The following is a 15905-nucleotide window of genomic DNA, read 5'->3' on the forward strand; positions in this document are numbered from 1 at the left end:
ACGTTAAAGACCGACTCCGGTCCAGCTGCTGGCGCGCGCCTTCCACGTGGCGCGCTTGAGCGCAGGGTGGTCCCGCTTCTCGGACGCCGAGTCCGGAGCTTGCTTCTGGCGGCGGTTCCTTCCCCGCAGGGCCAAGGAAGAGGGAGGGAGGCGGAGAGTGGTCTCGGGACGGTGGAGGAGCTGGTGCGCCCTAGGAGAATGCGGGAGCAGCGCGCGTCCCGGGAGGATCTCGATGTCTTCGGGTGTGACTGGAGATGGCATGCCCGGCCTTGGCCGAGTGTGTGCGTGCGTGCACGTGTGTGTTTAAGAGGGAAAGCGGGAGAGGGTTGGGTTCCTAGAGGCCCCCGCACACACTCTCGGTCTTGGTCGAGTCCTGCACCTTGGCCCCTTTGGACAGTCGCATCCTAGTCACAGCAGCACCTGCAGGTCTTGGATCTGGAAAGCTGTTTCGGAGACCGGCTTAGAGAGAAGTTACTAGACGTTGTCCGATTGTCAGCAAAATACGAATCTGCCTTTAGATTTTGAGTGGAAAGAAGACTTTTTGTTGTTGTTGTTGCAGTTTTTTCCACACTGATTGGAGACAGAATCAGTACCTACCTGGGTGATTTAAAAATCAGTGTTGTAGAAGAGGTGAACATCTCTTTTCTAATATTTCTCCAGAGTTTACCAAATCAAGGTGCCTGTTACCAAACAGTGCGTTTTTGCTTCCTTAAAAAAAACGGACACAGTCCTTTTTCGTCTGGAGAGAGGTATCTAAACAATCTTTACTACAGTGATTGTGTCTTGAAAAACAGCACCTCCCCCTTTTTAAAAAATGTGTAAGGAGTTTACCATATCAAAAGCCCCCCAGGTGCTGTTACTCATAATAGTTACTGAATGTTCGGGCAAAGTACTTTAGATTCTTTGGGAAAATAGTGTTGTCTAAATATAAATAAATGAAGTCTCAGTTGTACTATGTGGCGGGTTTCTTTAGCAGCTGGGAAGTTAATAGTCAGATGAGAAAAACTTCCTATAAATAAGGCTTTAATTTTTGAAAATTCATATATTCCAGTATCTGTAATTGAAAGACTCTCCAATAGTTTTTCACAAAAAGACCTGTAGCTGAGCTGAAGAAAATAAAGCTCATTGTCTTAGATTCCATCAGTTACTTTGTAAACTAGTTTAATATCCTAAGGGCTCAGAACTCCCAATATTTTAGTTTATGTTACCACTGTTATGTTATGGTAAAATACCTTATCACAGATGATCTCAGGATTCTAACCATGATTAAAATGAATTTCATTTTATGCTTATTTGTTAAAAATTTATTTTTAGCTTTCACCTAGGTTGAAATTGGAGTGCAGCATGTTCTTTATTCTGAACGTTATCAACATCTTTATTGTATTAAGATTTTTGGGTTCTGTCAGTAAGGTGGAAGTGGTTGCATTTTTCCAGGACTTTAAGGAATGTTTTATGATTCTTGGTGGTTATTTTCTTCAGATCTGATGCATGACACATCATTACTAATTTCATTGATGGTCAAAGTTTGTTTATGGGTTATGGCACCTTAAATTCTCAACAGTGGCTGTTGAGTCTTCCCTGGACTCATTGGAAGGTCAATTAAAATATCCCATTTTATTTACCTTCATTTTGTATTTAGATATTAGAGGCTGGATGTGCTCTTTACAAATAATAATATGCTTAGGCTTATTTCCCCCCTTTGGTCCTGTAGGAGCAGTGGAAGCCATATGGCTTTTTGATAAAAGAAAAAACAAACTTTTCCTGTTTATTGCCATTTCCCAGTTGAGTCTTTGATCTAAAGATATAGATTCCTATTTGCTCCAAACCTAGAGAGCCCCTGGCAGAGGATCATTAATTTGAAAGGCCAGTTGTTATCTACCTAAGGATTATCTCCAGCTATAAATCAGGGGTTACAAACTCAAACTGCTGAGGAAGAAGGTTGAGTGAGGGCCATAGAGGACTAGATAGAGAGGTCCTTTCTCAAGCTGCTGCTCAGCTTCAACTGGAAATTACATTATCAGAATATAAGCCCATTGTTGCCAGAGCTTCGGATTTCTCAAGAGAAGATGGAAATCTGGATTTTTATGTATGAGTCCACATTTTAAAGTATCAGCAAATATTTTAAACATATAAGAATCCTATCTGGGCTAAACAAAACACATCTGAAGGTTGGCTTCAGAGATCTAAGGGCTGCCACGTTTGATCTTGGGCATAAATATTTGTTGAGTGGACAAGTGCAGTCATTAGATACTGAGTGCTGTTTGTCACATTTCCTGTTGAAATAGTGGGGAGAGTTAGGATAATTTGGGGGGAAAAATTTATAAGTAAAACTCCCAGAAGTGATGATTCTGCAATTGAACTTGTTAGAGGGATGAATTCATCACATTATTACCATCCAGCAGTATGCCTAATATAGAGTAGAACCTCTGGATTGTTCTGAGCACCTTTGAAATGAGAAGGAAGAAGACCTGCTGTTTGCTTTGCTGCTGAGTTCTGCATTTGAAGTAGAGAATTTTTTAGTTGGACTTTAAGATTATTGTTAAGTCTCCTAAGTATTTTCTACAGTCACTGAACAAAATATGGAAGGTAGCCTGGAGCAGAAAGGCCTGAAAACATCCCCAAGTAAACTTGCCTCTGCTTTGTCTGTCATGCCTCTCCCTTTTCTGAAATAGGCCTGTCTGTAGGATGACCATATAATTTATTGTTTAATCCAGGACAATTTTTATTAAGAAAGGGGGCATCATTAAAATGACACAAGCATAGCAAGTATAAAACTGGACTGTTTAGGGCAAACAGGGACATGGGTGACCATAGATAATTGGCAAAGTTTGTGTTTCTGCCAAGCCACTGAGATGGAGGATTGTGGTTTCTGTATATAAAACGATAATGTCTTGCAGCATATCTACTCACACATCTTTTTTTTTTTTGGCGGGGGTGGATCTACATGTGACCTCAGAGATGGGAGCACTGCGCGAGTAGCTTGGGTCTGTTGTGGGGAGTTGCCATAGTGATGTGCCCTGTGGCTCCACACCTTCCGGGTCAGAGTCAGCCTAAGGATGCTCAACCTGAGACAGCCTGAAGGAGTGCTCAGCCAGAATGGTCTGATACAGAGCTATTTCTGCCAGGTGCAAGGAGGGGTATGGGTTGGGAGCAAACGAACCAGTTTCAGATCAAATATATGCCAATACAGATTGGTTCCCATTTATTCAAGATGTGTAGTCTTGCATAGGAGGAATGTCAGACTTAGCACATTTCAGCCAAAGTTGGATATTTGAACTAGTAAAAGTGCTTAACTGTACATAACTTAAAAAACAAATCACACTGGCATAAATTGAGTTGTAGACTTAAAACTGGTTGGAGAACCAAGAATATCTGATTCTCTACCTAACATCTTGGGAAGGTCACTAATATTCCTCAAATTACTTACCTTTACCTACGTTCAGAAAGAGGCTATGTGTATATATATAGCATTATCTCCATTTCCCCATTAAAAAGCAGAACTTGTTTTATGTTATATATATTATCATATTAAAAAACAAGAATTGTTAGTGTTTATAACTATTGTTAGAGAATGAAGGTGTTACTTATCATTTCCATTAGACAACAGCATATACTTCATAATTATAGAATGAGTAGTCCTATAAAAGACAAAAATATGATTGCTATAATTTTCATTGATTTTGTTTATGTATATATTTCTTGAAGCTCGAAAGAATGTACTTTCAAAGAGATTTTACAAATTGTGTTCTTAAAATTAAAAAATGAATTTGACACCAGTTTTTTTCAGAACTAAGTTCTCTAAGTCTGTGTTTTTTTGTTTGTTTGTTTCTCTTAAAATATTTAGTATTTTCTGAGCTTTACTCAGGTAACCAATTTTCAACTTAATTTTCAGTGATATACTTCAAAAAGGTCATTTTCAGTTCTTCCTCAGAGTTAAGGGTCAGTGGCTCTGGGAGTATGCTAGCAAGGAAACCAGAGAAATAGAAATCTGGAAATGTTCACACTTCTCTGTTTGCTTTCTGAGTACTTTGTGCTATTCTGCGTAGATCTCTCCTCATGTTTGCTGTAGTCATTTTTTTTTTTTTTTAATATTTGGTTGCATTGGGTTTTTGTGGCTGCACGCAGGCTTTCTCTAGTTGCGGTGAGCAGGGGCTACTCTTCGTTGTGGTGCGCGGGCTTCTCATTGCGGTGGCTTCTCTTGTTGCGGAGCATGGGCTCTGGGCACGCGGGCTTCAGTAGTTGTGGCTCGCGGGCTCTAGAGCGCAGGCTCAGTAGTTGTGGCGCACGGGCTTAGTTGCTCCGCGGCTTGTGGGATCTTCACAGACCAGGGCTCGAACCTGTGTCCCCTCTGTTGGCAAGCGGGTTCTTAACCACTGCGCCACCAGGGAAGCCCCTCTCTCCCCTTCTGATTTGAGGTGGATTAATTTGCCCTGGCTCTGTGGTAGAATCTTGACTACAATATCTGGGGGAAAGGTAAAAATGTATGCCCAGAGCCTCCCACCTGTGAAGGGAATGTTATAATGAAGATGTGGTTGTTCAGTATCAGGGCTCGTTTATCGTAAGCCAGAGGTTCTCAGACTTGAGTGTGGGTCAGAATCACCTGGTCGGCTTGTTAGAGCAGACTGGTGGACCCCACCCTCAGTTTTTGATGATGTCAAGTTCCCTGATGATGTCCAGACTACTGGCCTGGGGACCACAGTTTGAGAACCACTGCCCTCAGTGATTTTGTTCATCTGGTTGGATATATGACCACTTCTGTTCCCCTGGTTATTTTTGTAGTCGTTTTCAGACTTGAAAGTTTAGGGTGAGTGTGAGGAGGAGTAATACGTGACTACAGAAGATTTTTAAGAAACTCGTCATTTTCTAGCTTAATAGCTTTGCATATCTTCTTCTCTAGATAGACATTATTCTGCCAGGCGTGATAAGACTAGCCATATGTTGAATGAAAACTTTACCTTTCAAGCCAAAGTTTTAAGTTCTGCAGATGGAATAAACAATTTTTAGGGAATATATTCTAATGTTGGGCTTCCCTGGTGGCGTAGCGGTTAAGAATCTGCCTGCCAATGCAGGGGACACGGGTTCGAGCCCTGGTCTAGGAAGATCCCACATTCCACGGAGCAACTAAGCCCCTGCGCCACAACTACTGAACATCATCAGGGAACTTGACATCATCAAAAACTGAGGCTGGGGTCCACCGGTCTGTTCTAACAAGCCGACCAGGTGATTCTGACACATTTACAGATGAGAAAACTGAGGTAAAGAAAGGTTAAATATTTCCCCAAGGATACAAGCCTTGTAATGATAGAAGCTGATTCCAGTCTGGGTAGATCTCTTATCTGCTGCTCTGGAATGCAATTGTTGAAAAATTAGCCTTTAGTTGTTAGTCTTATGAAGTTTTATGCTATCACTTTTTCCCATTCTTTTTTTAAGATAGTTGTTTTATTTTGTTTTCCAGTTTTATTGAGGTATAATTAACAAGGAAAAATTGTATATATTTAAAGCTACAATGTGGTGTTTTGATATACGTATTAAATGAAAGGGTTACCACAATCAAGCTAATTAACATATCCATCAACTCACATGGTTATCGTTTTGCCTGTGTGTGTGTGGTGAGAAAACTTAAGATCTACTCTTTTAGCAAATTTCAGGTATACAATATAGTATTATTAACTATAGTCACCATGCTCTCTGTACATTAGATCTTCAAAACTTTCTCATCCTGCATAACTGAAAGTTGGTACCCTTTGACCAACATCTCCCCATGTCTCCCATCTCCCATCCCCCATCCCCTGGCAACCACTATTCTACTCTCTGCATTTATGAGTTTGACTTTTTAGATTCTGTATATAAGTGAGATCATGCAGTATTTGTCCACTTTCCCCCACTTTTATATTAAAAATCTCCACAGTTAAATATGCTCATTAAATTTGTAAAATAATAATGAAATGCTGAATGCATGCTTGGATATAGTTTTGCCAGTGTGTATTTTTGTTTTAATGGACAGTAAAAAGTCGGTATGATTTGTTAGGCTGGTGTAGCTGAATTCTGGTGTATCTTTTATGTAGTGTCCTTAGGAGTGGCAGGGAAGTAAACGATGAGAGTCTGTTTGCAACCTTTATAACTACTTTAGAATAAAAAATCTTTAGGGTATGTATTTACGAACAGGTACAACCATGCATGTGAATATATTTGATTGACTCGTAAAGGATACAAATATTGTAAAGTATAACAAAGTACAAAGTATAAATTATAAACTGTATTCTAATATAAAAGTATATAATTATATAGTATAAAGTGTAAAATTATACTATAAAAATAATGCATCTTACCATCATTATAAAACATACAATAAAGCAAGAAATATTGGCACCAAGTTGTGCTATTTTAATTACCTTGGGTTAAAGGGAAAAGAATATGTAAATTTTAAGGTTAGATAAAGCCCAGTGACCTAATGGGCTGATGTATGGTTTTGTAAGAGTTCAAGTAGAGAAAAATGGTTCATAAAAAAGCAATCTTGGGGTCCACAGTCACATTAGCATGCTGAACCTGTGCTGTAGGCATGTGCTTTGAAAAATAACATCTTTCCTTTCATCCCATTGAATTTAGCTTGTTAGTATAATTGTTACTAGTTTTATGCTTGTGTTTGTGGGTATTTGTAAATTGGTTTTGGTTTTAAAGCTTTTTATATTTTACCTCCTCACCTCCCCCTTTCTTTGTTCTGTGAAATGAACTAGCACCCAGACCCCGGTAAGATGGTTCTCTAGGACACTAGTCCATCATCTTCTCAGACTCTTGACTTTCTGAATAAAGTGGTTATAATTTGCTCCAAAAAAAAAAAAAAAAAAAAAGCTTTTTAAAAGCTAGAGCTATAAGCATCTAAAGTTTATATCTAGATTTTTGTGAACATATTTAAATAAAGTAACAGTAAAATAATTATGTTAACACCTTAATTTACCTTTAAAAGGATTCTGAACAGCTATAAGTTTGGAAAACTCCTGGCTTAAACTTTCAGGTGTTATTTAATATGATTCCAGTCATCTATGATCCTATGACAGAAAGGGAAAAAATATGAGATTAAAATTTTGGTTGGTTTAATTTCAGATAATCTTAACACAGGTTTTTGCAGCCCTATGAAAAAGATACGGCGTTATTCTTTTTCAAGTTACCGATCCCTTTCAAGTTTCATTTCTTGTAAGAGGTTGGGTTCGAAAGAGGATCTCCAAGTAATGGGATCTTTCTGGTTAAATATAGAAGCCTAAATTTGCTGCTTCAGTTCTTTTATTTTGCAGATGCCCTTAACTAGTTGGATAGTCTTCACTTTGGCACTGTTGTGAATTTTTATAGGAATTTCTAAAATTCTCAAATTTACAACTGTGGAACTTTGTACTATCAGTATTATGTAACTTGTGAGTAGTTTATGATCAGTTTCAGATTGCAAGTCAGTGCTTCTGGTTGAGCAAATCAAGTAGTATTTTGCATCTCACAATTGTATCTTCATATACATTTTCAGTAATAGGTTAGACAATGTGGACAAATACATTTATGGCTTAAGCTTTTACAAACAAATAATCAAATCTGTTTTCTGGCCCCAGACAGCTCCCAGCTTTTTCAGTTCACCTCTTGCTCTGGTTTCAGCCATTTAATTCTCATTAGCTAGGCAGCTTGAGAGATTTTTCTGAGTTTACCTGAAGTTAAACTGATGGCCTTCTCGCTTGGTTCTACAAATATTTCCTCTCCTTAGATTTCTAGTGACATGTACTTTATACCTGGTGGGATACCCCATTACTCTGTGTTGTATCTGCCTGATCCTGTTGTTCAGTTTGAAGACCACCCAATGTCTACTCTCTGACTCTTTTAGTATTGTGCACTGCCTGCTTGATTGAATTTCTTTTCAGTTTTGGAAGCTGGTCTTCCCTCTTCTGAGGAACGATCTGTTGTCCGGTCCTTCCCCCTTCCTGTTGGTGCCCTCCAAAGCTGTTAACCGTTGTTTACTGATTTTATTTCAGTTTTCATATGGAATTTTGCTAAGGCCAGTTGTCATGAATATAGCCTAGTGGTAGTAGGTAGTAGGCACGACCCCTCTATATTCATCCATAATTCTTTTATCTAATTCGAGGAAGGTTCAATAGGCTGGATCTAGGAAACCAGATTTCTGCCTAGTTTCTAATGGTACTAGTAAAGCATATGAAAGTGGGTGATATTATATTTAGTTTCTTGACAGCCCTTTACATTTTAACTTCCCCCATTGATCCTAAATTCAAATGGTCAAATTTTTCTGTTAAAATATTAACTGGCATTTGATAAATTTGCTTGTTCTATATTCTAAGTGTGTTGGTTATAGCAGTAGACTACTAACCCATAGCTAAAATGCCATTCGGGGTCTGGAAGTTAATTGGTGTTAACCTTTCTTTCTATTGGAAGTTAGGTTGAAGATATATATTTGAAATTATATTGTTCATTTTAATAAGAGAAGTGTGAACATGACTAAATTAAATCTAAATATATGAGAAAGTATAGGAGTTCTTTGAAATAAAGAGTATATAAAAACAATCTTTAATTTCTCAACTATTCTTACTTAAGTCCACCTTGTAGTTTAACAGTTTGTTATCTCTGTTTTACTTGATCCACCACAATTATCTAGCATTTGATTCTACCTTTAGAAATTATACTCTAAACTTCTAGGAGCCAGGTTAAAACAATAATAGATATGTATTAATAATAATAATACCTCTAAGCAGTATATATTTATTAATGTTCTTGACCAGAGAGTCTCAGACTTTAACACGCATCACCTGTAGGGTTTGTTTTCATACTGATTGCTGGATCCCCACCCCAGAGTTTCTGATTGACTTAGTCTGGGGTGAGGTCCAGAATTTGCATTTCTAACAATTCCCAGGTGATACTGGTGCTACTGGTCCAGGACCACACTTTGATAACCACTGCTTTAGACCAGGGGCTGGCAAACTCTGCCCTTTATTTTTGTAAATACAGTTTTATTTGAACACAACCCCACTCATCTGTTTACTTATTATCTATGGCTGCTTTCATGCTGCAATGACAGTACTGAGTATTTTTGACAGAGACCCTATGGTCACCAAGCCCCAAATCTTTATTATCTGGCCTTTTATAGAAAATGATTGCTGACCCCTGCTCTAGACAAGCCTGTTAAAAACAGGTGTTTTTTATCCCCATTTTATAGGTGAGAAAACTAAGTCAGTAATTTTCCTACAAAGACACAAGCCAGCAAGTAACAGCAGATCTGGATTTCCAAACCTCATGCACTTTGTAAAAGCCACTTTGTAAATTTTTGCTAATGGCTCCCAAACTTATCTCTATAGCTCAGCCCTCTCCTCTGAGCACCAGCTTCTTTCAGCATCTAAATGCTTACTTGACATCTGCACTTGAATATGTAGTTGCTGATGCTTATAACCCAGGAATTACATTTGAGTCCTGCTTTTCACTTCCCAGTTACAGCCCTTGAAGGAAGTCATCATGTTGATTCTGCCTTCAAAACTTAGTTTTTAATATGTCCATGTCTCTCCATGACCACTGCCACCAGCTGGGTCTAACTCCCATCATGTCTTTTTGGGACTCTTAGACTCCTCTCAGCTATTCTCCCTGCTCTACTCTTGCTCTCCTATCAACCCCTTCTTCAGTGGAGCAGTAGAGTCATGCTTATAAAGCACAAACCAGAGCAGGTTCCCTTTGCTCTCAGAGTAATAACGCAGATTCCTTCTCACATCACTCTGCTCGACTCCGCTCCCTTTGTCTCTCCAGTCTTCTCTTAGACTGCCCCTCTCCAGCATGCTCCCTATGTTTCAGCCATCCTTAACCAAGCCCAAGTCAGATCACTTCAAAGTCTTTGCATGTGTGGTTCCCATTCCTTGCTAGATTAGTTTTTTTTCCTCAGGTTTCAGTTCTTTGCTTAACTCACAAATGTCACTTCCTTAGATTGGCCTCCAGTGACCCTCTATCTCATAAAGTCGGTAAGTATCCCAATTTTTCACTTCTATTTCAGCCTTTTATTTATTTTCCTTTTGGCACTTACACATTTCAAATTAATTTTTAAAACACTTTTTGTGGGTACTGTCACCACCTCTAGAATGTAAGTTCTAAAGGGAGAGCAATCTTGTCTGTTCACGGTGGTACGCCCCAGACCTAGTTCTATAGTAAAGGTCCATTCCAACAAATTGAGTAAGTAGGAATTGGTCCCTGCCCTCAAGGAATTTAAATCCACTGGTGAGAACTTAAAGTCTATTGGCAACGATATGCATATACTCTCATACTTGTTTGTTGCCTTTCATTAATTTTAATAAGTGTTTATTGTATTGATTGCACAATATTTTTTGTTATGAATGTTTATAATTGTAGAGACATCATACTGCTTGCAATATATATATTTTTTAAATTAATTAATTAATTTATTTATTTTTATGGCTGTGTTGGGTCTTCGTTTCTGTGCAAGGGCTTTCTCTAGTTGCGGCAAGCGGGGGCCACTCTTCATCGCGGCGCGCGGGCCTCTCACTATCGCGGCCTCTCTTGTTGCGGAGCACAGGCTCCAGACGCGCAGGCTCAGTAATTGTGGCTCACGGGCCCAGCTGCTCCGCGGCATGTGGGATCTTCCCAGACCAGGGCTCGAACCCGTGTCCACTGCATTGGCGGGCAGATTCTCAACCACTGCGCCACCAGGGAAGCCAGCTTACAATATTAAATGGGGTTATAAGGCAGACTTTTCTTTAATAAGTAAATTGTGTAGTTTATGAAAAAAATTTTGTAGACTAATTTGAGATGGACTTTTCCCTCCCCTATCAAAACACAGGAAGTTTAGTGAAGCTGCCAACATGAGAATAGGCGTTTCCATGGCCTTTTCTTTGAATAATGTGAATCAAGCATTCACGCATCTGGAAGATGATCAGCAAGAGTGGCGTTGTAAATACATCCTTGCAAGAATTGGATATTTTTTAGTTTCAGTTCAGTTGTTATTTAGGCTTCTCTGTGGGAATACAATCTCATTTGGAAGGCTGTTTAGTTTCAAAATACTTCGAATGGCTTCTGTAAGTTTTTACTCCCAAATCTACAATGGACTATTTTCTTAGGCACTGATTTTTAAACCTTATTGGAAGTGCCTAAGAGGTGTCTCAAAAATTTTTTTAAATCAAAAAGGGAAATGAATAAATGGAGAGGAGATCCACCAGGGTGAGACCAGGGATGGGAAAGAAAAAAAACTATGGCCAATGTCCACGGTGAACTGTTGACCAATATTAAGATGTATGGTTCGTATTCTGGATTTCTTTGTTTGCTTAAACAGCATGCCCTTGTGACAGAGTATATATTTTTTTACTCCCCTTGTGTTCTTTTTATCTAATGTTTATAATTAGAGCAGTTGATAGGTTGGATTATAGTTTTCAGTGGCCAGTGGGACGTGTACCAAGACACACATAAGGGTAGTATTCATGCTCGGCAGTAACCCCGTGGGTTGGGGTTTGACTTTAAAGAATAAACAACACAAGGAAAGATAACCTTATTTTTCTAGGAAAAAGTAAAAAGTGCCACAGTCATTTACTTTTATAAATACAGGCCCTCTGTCTCTTCTTCTCATCCTCAAAAAGGGCATTTTCTCCTCATTCCCTCATTGCCTTCAGGCATAATTTGTCCATCCATGAGCATCTCCACATTTTCTTCAACGTGTGGTCCCTTGCATGGGGTAGGAGACCCTTTTGCTCCGTTGATACAGCAGTGTGTTTACTAAATGAGCATCTCTGGTTCGTCATCTCCCTTTTTTTAATGATGGAAATGATCTTTGAAAACCAGCTTTCCATTAGTAAGCTTGGCTTGAAGACATAAATATTGCTGATGGTGCATTTTTCAAGACCAAACATATAGCTGCTTATTAAGGCAAAAGGCAAACATATAAATAGTTTAATAGCGGGTTTGCCTATTTAGTAGGTTGTTTTCTTTTGCTCCCGGAGTGGAAGATAAACTCACAAGTCACTCTGTAGAAGGACAGGCTGTAATATACATACTGAGCGTGAAAGTTGATGTCTGTCAGCAGTGGATTTACTTTACCCCGTTCACATTACCCCTGTTTACTTAGGAACCAGGCAGGTTAATAGCTTTTGTGTGAATGTGATTGTACCAATTAGTAGTTTCTCTGGAGACGTTGTTTGCTGTGATTAGGCTATGATTTTTCTGCTGAGAGTGGAGTTAATTCTGGACATTGACAGTGGGAACCGACATATGTATGTCCCGTAATTTTTTCTGAGCTGTTTACATTTTCCAGATGATTTATTTTTAAAAGTCAGGCTGTCACCATGAAAGAAAATTACAACAAATGGTCTGCAGATACTCAGATCTCTATAAATCAGGTGGAGACTTTGATTGGTTTATTAAAATTGTTGATTTAAAAAAATGTTTAAATTGCCTCGTACCTGATACTACAAAGGGCTTTGTATATGTTTTCAGTTTTTGGTTCTTACTCTTAATGAACAAAGTGTTTGTCTAATGCACATAGGCTAAATGAGGGAAAAGCCCATCCTTTACTCAAATCATTCTCTATTTTGGACATGTTCACATATTAATCTATCTCAAAAGAAGTGACTGTCTCCTGCTGGAGTTTTCATTTGCTGGTTGGTAGCTTTGCAAAGAAGAAAAGACTATTGACTCTGCAGGTGTGACCATGTGGAACAGAGATAACAGACCTTCAACTAGAGAAGTTGGACTGGACACAGGAAATTGAAGCTCTGGACCCCACTCTTCCATAATTAAACATGTAACACAAATGCTCTGTTAATCTGGGTCATGGTTTTACAATTTGTTCCTTTGTTCATTACCTCATTTGTTCATTCACTCATTCTTTCAACCATCTATTCAATTGTTCAGTTATCAGGGGAATTGAATGCTTCCTGTGTGCCTGGCACTCCATTGGAGACTGATATGTATAAAACAAAAACATTCCCTGCTTCATGTATCTTAGAGTTTTGTGGAGGAGTGAGACAAAAGTGAGTAAAAAGAATAGCATATTGTAGTAGTTGAGTGCCTGGGCTCTGAAGTCTGATCACTGAGACTCAAAGCTTTACTGCTGTGGGCTCCATGCCCTGGGGAAGTTCCTGCATCTCTTTGTACCTTGGTCTCCTCATCTGTAATATGGGGATGGTAGCATTGTTATGAAGGTTAAGTGAGTCCATTTATGTAAGGCATTTAGAACACTGCGGTCTCAAAGTATTAGGTAAATGTTAGCTACATGTCCACAAGTGTCCAATTTCAAAGATGATAGGGGCTATGAGGGAAAAGAACGTGGTGCTGTGAGAGAATAAAAGGAGGAAACTTTTGACTGGGTTGTGTAGTAGATTCTCCAGCTCTCTTTTCCTAATAAAACCTTAAAATTTTCTTCATTTATCTCTCCCTCTGCCACTCAGCCCATATGCTACAAAAGGCTGGCCCCATCCCCTGCTCGAAAGTGGGAAATGCCATTGATTTGTTCAGGATTCCTGCACCAAGTCAGTTTTATAAGTTTGTACCTGGAGACCCAGTAGTCCCAGGGAATGTATCCGTTTGTGCCAGTGCAAGATGAGAGAAATTTTCTTGGGGCTCCTGAGAAAGGAGACTTGGTTGTTGTTTCCTCCTTGGTTGTTGTGTGTAGATTTAAAGCCTGGAACTGTTATTGTTATTTCACTGCCAGAGTGATGATGAAACAGAGGAGGGCACTCTGGAGAAAAACTAAACTCTGATAGGAACAATCCAGATTACCACCTACATGCAGACTTTTTCAGTTTATGTGAGTTGAGTTGTGTTTTCTGCTACTCATAGTCAAAAGTATGAGATGAGTCAAGGAAGGCTTACTGTGGAGATGACAATTAAGGATGATTCCCAAGTTTGCTGACTTTTTTTTTTTTTTTTTTTTTACTAATGGGTGGGTTTGTTACCATTTACAGATAAGAGGAAGGCAGGTTGGAGGAGTGGGGGAGAAATAGGTTTTAGGGCAAAAATCTCATTTGTAAAATGAGAGGGCTGGATGTTAGCAGTGATTTCTTTTTCTGACCGAATATTCCTAAGAGAGATTACATCCTTCCATCAGAAATTATGATTTCTAGAGCCCTGGCAACCATTTTCACCAACACTGGGGCTAATGAAATCAGTCTCAGCAGGGGGTGGGGAGGGTGATCTGAGGGTGTTTTTCAACCCAGTTGCACATAAGAACCTGTGGGGAGTTTCAGAAAGTATATGGTCTACTAGATTCTTGGGCCCCTCCCCAGATACCTTGCATCAGAATCTCTAGGGTAGGACCTGGAAATCTATTTAAAAACTGGGAGCTGGGATGCAGCCAGCTTGGCACTTATATGCAGTTTAGATTTGGGGAACCACTGCATTAAGGGATGTAAGGCCCCTTCCTGTATAAGGTTTTTTGTTTTTTTAACATCTTTATTGGAGTATAATTGCTTTACAATGGTGTGTTAGTTTCTGCTGTATAACAAAGTGAATCAGCTATATGTATACATAGATCCACATATCCTCTCCCTCTTGCGTCTGCCTCCCACCCTCCCTATCCTACCCCTCTAGGTGGTCACAAAGCACGGAGCTGATCTCCCTGTGCTATGCGGCTGCTTCCCACTAGCTACCTATTTTACATTTGGTAGTGTATATATGTCCATGCCATTCTCTCACTTCGTCCCAGCTTACCCTTCCCCTTCCCCGTGTCCTCAGGTCCATTCTCTATGTCTGCGTCTTTATTCCTGTCCTGCCCCTAGGTTCATCAGAATCAGTTTTTTGTTTTGTTTTGTTTTGTTTTAGATTCCATATATATATGTGTTAGCATACGGTATTTGTTTTTCTCTTTCTGACTTACTTCACTCTGTATGACAGACTCTAGGTCCATCCACCTCACTACAAATAACTCAATTTCGTTTCTTTTTATGGCTGAGTAATATTCCATTGTATATATGTGCCGCATCTTCTTTATCCATTCATCTGTTGATGGACACTTCGGTTGCTTCCATGTCCTGGCTATTGTAAATAGTGCTGCAATGAACATTGTGGTACATGACCCTTTTGGAATTATGGTTTTCTCCGGGTATATGCCCAGTAGTGAGATTGCTGGGTCGTATGGTAGTTCTATTTTTAGTTTTTTAAGGAACCTCCATACTGTTCTCCATAGTGGCTGTATCAATTTACATTCCCACCAACAGTGCAAGAGGGTTCCCTTTTCTCCACACCCTCTCCAGCATTTATTGTTTGTAGACTTTTTGATGATGGTCATTCTAACTGGTGTGAGGTGATACCTCATTGTAGTTTTGATTTTCATTTCTCTAATGATTAGTGATGTTGAGCATCCTTTCATGTGTTTGTTGCCAATCTGTATATCTTCTGGGGAGAGATGTCTATTTAAGTCTTCTGCCCATTTTTGGATTGGGTTGTTTGTTTTTTTGATATTGAGTTGCATGAGCTGCTTGTATATTTTGGAGATTAATCCTTTGTCAGTTGGTTCGTTTGCAAATATTTTCTCTCGCTCTGAGTGTTGTCTTTTTGTCTTGTTTATGGTTTCCTTTGCTGTGCAAAAGCTTTTAAGTTTCATTAGGTCCCATTTGTTTATTTTTGTTTTTATTTCCCTTTCTCTAGGAGATGGGTTAAAAAGGATCTTGCTGTGATTTATGTCATAGAGTGCTCTGCCTATGTTTTCCTCTAAGAGTTTTATAGTGTCTGGCCTTACATTTAGCTCTCTAATCCATTTTGAGTTTATTTTTGTGTATGGTGTTAGGGAGTGTTCTAATTTCATTCTTTTACATGTAGCTGTCCTGTTTTCCCGGCACAACTTATTGAAGAGGCTGTCTTTTCTCCATTGTATATTCTTGCCTCTGTTATCAAAAATAAGGTGACCATATGTGTGTGGGTTTATCTCTGGGCTTTCTATC

The 15905-nt window shown here is 39.2% G+C and overlaps 1 protein-coding gene across 3 annotated transcripts in view; it reads left to right on the plus strand.

Moving 5' to 3' along the window:
- Window positions 1-15905, plus strand: part of TBC1D4 (TBC1 domain family member 4) — a 237955-nt gene that overhangs the window by 25139 nt on the left and 196911 nt on the right. The gene's annotated exons all lie outside the window — the stretch shown is intronic.

This window comes from Eubalaena glacialis, chromosome 16, assembly GCF_028564815.1.
Source record: "Eubalaena glacialis isolate mEubGla1 chromosome 16, mEubGla1.1.hap2.+ XY, whole genome shotgun sequence".
In the NCBI taxonomy this organism is placed as follows: Eukaryota; Metazoa; Chordata; class Mammalia; order Artiodactyla; family Balaenidae; genus Eubalaena; species Eubalaena glacialis.